The 8,006-nt window shown below is 55.1% G+C and overlaps 1 long non-coding RNA gene across 1 annotated transcript; it reads left to right on the forward strand.

Moving 5' to 3' along the window:
• Positions 1-2,724: 2,724 nt before the first annotated feature.
• LOC109367701 (uncharacterized) lies at positions 2,725-4,656 on the forward strand. The gene is made up of 2 exons (XR_014883440.1): positions 2,725-2,917; positions 3,108-4,656. It is a non-coding gene; the product is annotated as an uncharacterized LOC109367701 (long non-coding RNA).
• Positions 4,657-8,006: the final 3,350 nt, after the last annotated feature.

The following is an 8,006-nucleotide window of genomic DNA, read 5'->3' on the forward strand; positions in this document are numbered from 1 at the left end:
GCGCGGGGGGAGAACGAACCGTCACGAGGAGCGGGGCGGTGGCCGTGCCGCTGAGGAACTGCGGGGGGCGGTGCGGAGCGCCCTCGGGGGCATCTGCGACTGCCCGGGCAGCGCGGAGAGCTGGGCAACGCGGTCGTTAAGAAAGACTGCGGGGTGAGGTGCTCGCCGCATCCATCCCTGCTTTCTTTGTGTCCCAGAGCCTTGGTGCCGCTCCCGCTGCCCCACCGGCTCCGGGCTGGTGGCCGTCCCTATTCCCGCGTCCCTTCTGCCCGAAGCGCTGGGACCGTGAGTGTCACCGAGTCCGAAGACACACGGGCGTGTCTGCCTCGGAGGACCGGAGGCAGAGCCGAGCCCGAAGGCAGGCACGTGCCCTGCGTGGCATGCGAGGACACGGCACGTTAAATACCTCTTTAAGATGCTTTTTTTTTTTTTTTTTTTTTTCCTTCTTCTAACTGATCCCAGCCCAAATGTTCCCATTCCTCCGGGTGATCGCACGCACGTACAGGACGGCTTTCTGCGGCTTTTCCCCTCGTGCCTCTGTTCCACCGGGCACCGTGCTCTGCTCCAGTCTCAGCTGTCTGCAAGCAGTGTGTGCTCCTTCAAGAACACTCGGGGCATTGTCAGAGAGCAGACAGGGTGTTGGGGGAGAAAACGAGGGCCTTTTAATTCTTTTCCTTGTTTTCCAGAGCAAAACCTGTGCCAACACTGCCTGCTCAGGGCTTGCTTTCTCCACTGCCCCCTAAACACCCTCAGTGAAGGAGAAACGGACACCTCACCCCATTATAAGAGGGCATAAAACCCAATGCAGTTGGCATCCTCTTTTTGGTGACGCTGTGCATCAGCTGGAGCTAGAAGCTGACTGGGAACAAAGGGAAGAGCTTCCCAGACAGGATAAGCAGGGGCTCTTCCAGCTGCCTGTCCAGCAGCACCATTGATGTCAGCAGGAAATTTCATCCCGGAGATTAAGAGCTGAGCCACCAGCTGAATGGTGTTGTTTGAAGCTGGAGGGGGGAGTGGGGCTCAGGGCGAGCAGCACTGCCACCAATTCTGGAGAGCCCCGGGGCCTGGAGGCTTGCAGGGGCAATGTCAGCAGCAGACCATGCTCTGAGTCCAGGCTGCCTCATGGGTCACACACACACAAAGCATGGCAGCACTCCAGTCAGCGCCCATCCTGCTTTCTAAAGGGCTACGCTGAAGCCGGCTGCAACTGCTGGCACAGCTCCAGGCCTTGCTCCACACCGGGTGATTTGACACAGCACTGGGAGGTCTGAGCAGCACACAAGGCTTGGCTGCAGACAGCTGTGTGAGCATCACTGCAAACACTCCTGGGGAGCACTGCTTGTGCCCGGGTGCAAGCCCTGTTCCGGAGAGACGTCAAGTACGTGACTTATTCCCTCCAGCTGCTGGGTGGAAACAAAACCCCCACATAACGCACACACAACACAACAGAGGCTGTCATTCTGCAGGCTGTCACGCAGGAGAGGGGCTGTCCCCTTGTCCTCCCCCACCAGCAATGTAATGGAGAGCAGAGCATCTTGTGCACCAGCAAAAATGTAGGGAAGCTGGATATAGGACTGCAGCCAGCAATCCTCTGTCAGCAGCTACTGGAGAATGAGGCTTTGCTTTTACATCTCACAAGTGACTGATTAACCCTGGAGTGAGGATGTGCAGCGGGCAGCCTGCTGTGCAAGGGACTGCACTGGGACCCAGTGAGGTGCTAGGGGAATAAAACACCCCCAGCCTGCGGAAGCTGCTGTCAAAGAAGTTTCTGAAAGGGATGTAGAGCTAGTGCCCTTTGCTGGATAGCATGTGCACGTGTTTAACGTGGTCCTGCTGCTGTTGGATGTCAGCCTCAGCAGTACGGGCAGGACATACGCTTACCAACACAGCTGGCATGCTGCGGGGGCAGGGACCAGCGTGGCACAGTGCCTCAGCCCTACCTCCCAGCTGCATGCTTTCCAGCCTCCTGAGGTCTCACATGCCCACGTCCCCCCAATTTCTGCCGTTGAAAGAAGGCTGTGGCCGTGGCAGACGAAGGCTCACAGCCCATCTTTAAGAGGACAGCAGCATGCCCATCCGTAAAGTACCTCCTCCTGCTCAGCAAATTCATCGAGGTGCCGGTTCTCAGAGTGAAGGCTATTATACGGAGCAACGTGTTGGAACCCTTGTGTGTGAGGTCTTCTTTGGAAACCCACTGGACACGTTTGGGGAAACATGCCCGGTATGCTGGGCTGGCGATGGATGCACAGAGTAGGTTCAAGCGTTGTTGGGTGGAGGATGGCACAGAGAGCCCTTACCTGCTCCTCCTTGGGGAGGGAGGGAGGCGGGCAGAGCGTGTGGCCAACGGTTCCCCCCACCCCCCGCGCACCGCCTACGTGCGCCCCGACACTGCCCTGATGGCCCGGCCCCGCGGAGCGTACCATGGGCAGGGCGGGGGCGGGCGGGGGCCGGAGGGGTGGGGGGGGTGGGGGGGCAGCCGGGGAGGGGTTGAAGGGGGCTCCCTGCGGGCTGAGGAGGGGCAGCTCGCGGAGCCGGCGTGAGGCGAAGCGGAGAGGGAAAGGGGAAGCGGGGCCCGGCGGGGCGGGGTGAGCTGGGCGGGCGGTTCAACAGGTACAAATGGTTCCTCCCCGCAGCACGGACGTGCAGAAGCGAACGCGCCGCGCCCGCCACTGTCACCGCCGAGAGGGGGGCGGTGGGGGGGGAAGGCTTCAGGAGGCGGGGCCTCGCTCGCCATTGGGCGGCGCGGCGCGGAGGCGTGGTCGGCGGGCGGGCGGGCGGAGCGGCGATTGGCGGGCGCCGAGAGGGGCGGGGCGAGGGGCCGCGGCGCGCGGCGTGGGCCGGGCCGGGGCAGAAGGAGAAGTTGGCGGCGGCGACGGCGGCCGTGGGGAGCGCGGAGCTGCGCGGCCGCGGGGCGCAGGTGAGCGACGGGACGGGACGGGACGGGACGGGACGGGACGAGACCGGGCCGGGCCGGGCCGGTGGGGAGGACGCGGGGAGAGCCGCCCCCCGCGAGAGCGGGCAGACCCCGGGGGGTGACCCGCCGCCGAGCCCGGGCGGCGTCGCGTCTCGCCCCTCGCTCCGCGCTGAGCGATGTCTCCGTGCCGCAGGTGGGCCCCGCCGCCCCTTCACCCTCCAGGAGCAGGTGAGCCACTGACTAACGCACATTGTGCTCTCGGCGACTCCACTGTGCGTGTGACAGCGGCTAACCTGCTCCTCGGACATCGCTGTGCGGCCGCATCACGTCTCCTCGCCCGCGTGACGCCTCTCGCCCCGAGCGGGACACGAGGTGCAGCGACACGCCGAGGAACCCCCGTCCCGTCCGTCTGCCCGGCCATCCATCCGTCTGCTGGCTTGCCATCGCCCCGTGAGCGAGAGGTGGGATGCTGGTAGGGAAGAGCCGCATGGCGCGGGCAGCAGCGGGCCAAGGAGGAATGGATCTCCTCTTTCCGTCCCAGTTCGTCTCCGAAGTCGGTAAATGCTTACGGACGCCGTACCAAGTTAAAGGGATGCTTTATCCCAGCTGGTGACGTCTTGATACCCAGTCAGTGACTAACTGAACTGCTATTGCCAAGGGTGTGTTAATAGAAGAAACCATGCCTGGTATTGCCCTGGATGAGTCACCTTTAAAGAGAGACTCTGTAATCTGTTAAATGAGAAGCAGCAACGAGCTTTGCTTTTCTTCTTTGCTGTTTGCTTCCCATCCCACCCCGCACCTTTGCTCGCACTTTCCTGCTCCCACCCACAGGGCTGCCTGTCCCTCTGTCACCGTGGTGTCACACAGCTGAGGAACACGTACAGGGGCTGCTCACCGGGCAGCACAGCTGTCGGTGGGAGTGGAGGAAGTGACGAGGCAAATTGCTGTTCGAGCAAAGTTCTCCCTTTCGATTTTGAAGCCATAAGGAAGCCGGGTGGTTGGAAAGCGTCTTGTTAGGTTATGGCATGGCTTCATCTCCTGCTTAAAGTAATTGCAAGCAGACAGTGCCCTCTGAGGTTTCCAGAAAGGCCTGAGTAGTCTCTTGTCTGTGTTGCTTGCATGTAACCCTGGGCTGTTGCAGCAATGCTGTCAGTAAGCTCTTAACAGTACAGAAAAGCAGCACAACATCCTTCTTGCAGACCAAGTCTCCCACACAGAAGTGCTGCCTGTCCCCATCTCTCCTGCCTGTATCCCTTTGACGTTTCTCTTGCCAGGTCCCAGAGGAGCTATCTGCTCATCAGGAAGGAAAATCGGTGCTTTGCATGCCTCGTGCAGAGCAAGTGAGTCAGGATTGCTCCTGTACACCAGAAAGCTGCCTGAATTTACCAAAGCTGCTTTTGCACTTGCTCTGGAGCTCGGTGCCTCACTGTTGGGATCCCACTGGCAGAAATGGCTCTGCAGGTCACTCTGACAAGGATGGTCCTGCTTCCCATCACGTAGCACTTGGAGGTAGAGGGAAGTCACAAGTTTTCATACCAAGACCATCCTGTTCAGCTCCAGTGAGCAAAGGCAAGGGATTGAATGAAGTTTGTTTGTGTTTCCTTTTTTTTCTTTCTATGCTTTCCTCCAGTAAGTGGGGGAAACGTATCACTGATTTCCTATTTTTAACATTCTTTTGGCACGATTCAAAACTAACCTACTGTGCTGTTATCTGAAGTCTTTAATAAATGGTGCTAAACCAGTGTCTGGATGCTCATTACTCTAACTCGGTGCTTGGCAGATTGTGGAACAGGTCCTTAAGGTGGCCTTCAGTAAGAGGAAGCTGCGCCTGCTCAGGCGTGGCTGATGTGTGCTGCATGCTGAGTGCCTCCCATGTCTTATTTTGCCTCTTGAGCAAGATAAAGTGGACTTGAAAAGGAGACTGGGAAGTATCACTGGGACCTGGCTGTCCCTTGAGCCCAGCTTCCCATCACTCCCATAGCAATGCCTTTACTGCCTGCCCTAGTCCAGGAATCCTTTCTAAATACGAAACCTGTGCAGCTGGGGCTTCTCCAATGAGCACCCCTGAGCAATGAGACAATACGGTAGTTCTAAGACTGCTCCTTCATTTAAGCATTCAGGTTTTTTCAGTAGCTGATAACCAGATTTATAAGGTGATACTTAGCCTGGTAACCAGAGTATCCAGCAGCTCAAAGCTTTAACGGTCTCACTGAGAATGGATGCTGTAAGATTCTGGGGAGAGGCAGAGGTGTGCCTTACAGGGGGGAGATGCTGAAAGTTGTGCCTCTGTTTTGACTCTCTGTGCACCTCAGAGATATTATTCTTCTATTTTAACGCTTTGGAGAGGGAGCAGGTGGAACCTGTTGTGCACCACACTGGAAAGAGCATATCATGTTCTGTCAGTAATGTGCCAGTGGCAAATCCTAAAGCTGCGAGCGGGCCTCACCAAGGAGCAAGTGGGCCTGTCAGGAATAGAAGGAGTACATAAATTGTTTAAGAGTAAGAGGAAGTCAGTCAGTTAAATGTAAGCAGGGACTTATATAATACATCTTAAAAAAAAAATTTCTGCTGGCAGGAGGTTCCATTGGGAAAGAAAGTAGCTCATCCATAAACAAGAATATCTCCCGACCTCCTCTAGTGCTCTTTTTTTTCAGCGCAAGGTAGAATGTCCTCTGTCTTCACTTTGAGACATAAAAAGGAAAACTGTAATAGTGAGAGCAGACACCACCCAGTACACAGACACAGGGACATGCACATGTGCCAGCTCTAAGCATTCTTTCTGGCTGCTGGAGACTGGTGTTGTAGGATCTCTGAACCCAGGAGCAGTAAACAGAGCATCTGTACATCACTCAGAGCAAAACTAACCTGTGTTTTCTCCTCCAGTCATTCACACCTTTCCTTACGTAACTGGTGCCGAAGTATACATTTGAAAGCTGCATGTCAAATCCAGGGGCTGGGAGGAAACACAAATGCTTCTAGTATTCTAGATGAATTTCAAAATAAACCCTGGGGAACACGTACAGACACCCAATTGCTAGTAGGGGTGGTTCAATTGCCTGCAGCAGCACTGCCCTTGAGAATCACAAGATGTCCTGAGTCAGAGAGGACGCTCAAGGATGCCCCTGGGCACCCTGAATTCAAACCCTGTGCCTGAGAAGCCATCCCAGTGTGGTGCAGCACCACTACCCCGAACCCTGCCCAGGAGGAGGATGGCTGGTGTTGTAAGCAGACACTGTGAGGTGGATGGGAGTGACTTTCATCATGCAATACAAAAAATAATCAGGGTTTGCCAGACACACGGCACCCAGCATCCCAGCTGAGCAGCTTCAGAAGAAGCAGGGAGCACAAGGACACAACTGGCATTCAGCCCATGGCTGAATTCCTCTCCCGCACAGCGCCTTGTGCTGACAGAGCCTGCAGGTACCTCGCAGCTCTCAGCAAACACAACAGAAAGGATGCTGGCACCGCGCACTGCACAAACACTCTCTGCCTCACAATTTTTGGGTGCCGAGGAGCTGGCAGGGAGGGAGGAAGAAAGGTGCCCTTCCTACCATCCTGCCATGAACGGTGCCCCAGGGCTGTGGGGACGTGGCTCTCGGCTGGCCCCAGCACAGCATCCTCCAGCCCTGCTGTGTGCTGGAGCGCTGCCTTGCCCGCTGGCCACATCTTCCCTCTCCAGTAGGCGCCGTACACTGGACTTTCAGATTATTTTTTTAAGGAAAAATAATTTATTTGCTTTGTTTTAATCTCATGACAATGAGTAATTCCTTCCTACCGCTCTGTAGTGGCCTAGAAAAGGACAGCATCATCTCCACTGTAGCAAGAAGGCTTCTCCCAGGGCATAAAATTTTAATTAGGAACAATCATGCAGCCTTGAAATGGGAATTGCAAGCAGCGAAAAGTCAAATCATCAATAAAATATTCAATGGCAGAAATGTATTATTGACACAGCCTTTAGAGCAGATAAAAGCAGAAAGGCAGAGCGCTGCAGCGGGCATCGGTTAAATAACACGTGCGGCCTTAAGTGCAGGCCAGTGGCATCAGGGTGGGACAAGCCACAGCCAGACCAGAGACCAAGAAGGTGCCACGGCACATCACCACATCCCTGCCGCATGAGGCCCCTCGTGCCAGGATGAATTTAGGTCACGCTGCTGAGCCACACAGCAGGGACAGGAGGTGGGGGGTCCAGGGCGGAACTCGTCCATCAGTCATTTGTTACCTTGAGAAACCCCGCTGCTCCGCAGATGCTGGGAGATGGGTTGTGGGAAAAACAGGAAGAAATCTGCAACACGGCACATTTCTGGGGGCTGCAGAAACGTGTGTGCAGTGGTGGCCGAAACACAGGGGTTAGCATAGGGGTGTTAGCACGCAGGTGTTAGCACATGGTCACAGCGCTCTCCCCAGGGATACCCAAAACCACAAAAAGTCATCTCTAGAAATGTAAGAGACCACCAACCCGAACACAGCTAAGTGGTAGTGCAGGACAAAAATGAGAGATTCCACTGCCATTGAACTATTGTTCTGTGGCTTTTTTTCCCCCCGCTTTGCTGTGAGAAGTGCCCTCTGTCGCTGAACCTTTTCTCTTTATTTTGCACAAAGCAAAACCACAAACAGGGCCCAAAAATGAAAGATGCCACTCGTTAAAGTCACAGATATCAGTGTTTCAGGGTGCATTGAGGGCTTTAGCTCATATCTCAAAATCTCGTGGATATTTCAGAGAGAACTTGAGGCCAATTACCCAAGCACTGACTGCCCAGTGGGGAGAACAATCCCTAGGCTATGCCAAAGGCAAGCAGTTTTCCTGAACTGAGGGTTTCGAGTTTTACCCCAGGTGGCATTGAAGTGTTCTTTACAGCCTCCAACACACCCTGATTCTCTTCTTGGAGTCTCATTTTAAAAGCAAGAGTCCAGAAAACAAGAACAAAAAGTTCAAGAAGCAAGCAATCAGTGCTCACACCACAGGGAACAAACTTCTTCATGCAGTTGCACGAAGCAAACGTATTGTTAAATACATTTTTCCCCAACATACATTTCCAACTCCAGTGATTCATGGGAAAAAAAAAAAAAAAAAAGAGAGAGAGAGAGAAGAAAA

Source organism: Meleagris gallopavo, chromosome 5 (genome assembly GCF_905368555.1).
Source record: "Meleagris gallopavo chromosome 5, MGAL_WU_HG_1.1, whole genome shotgun sequence".
NCBI lineage: Eukaryota > Metazoa > Chordata > Aves > Galliformes > Phasianidae > Meleagris > Meleagris gallopavo.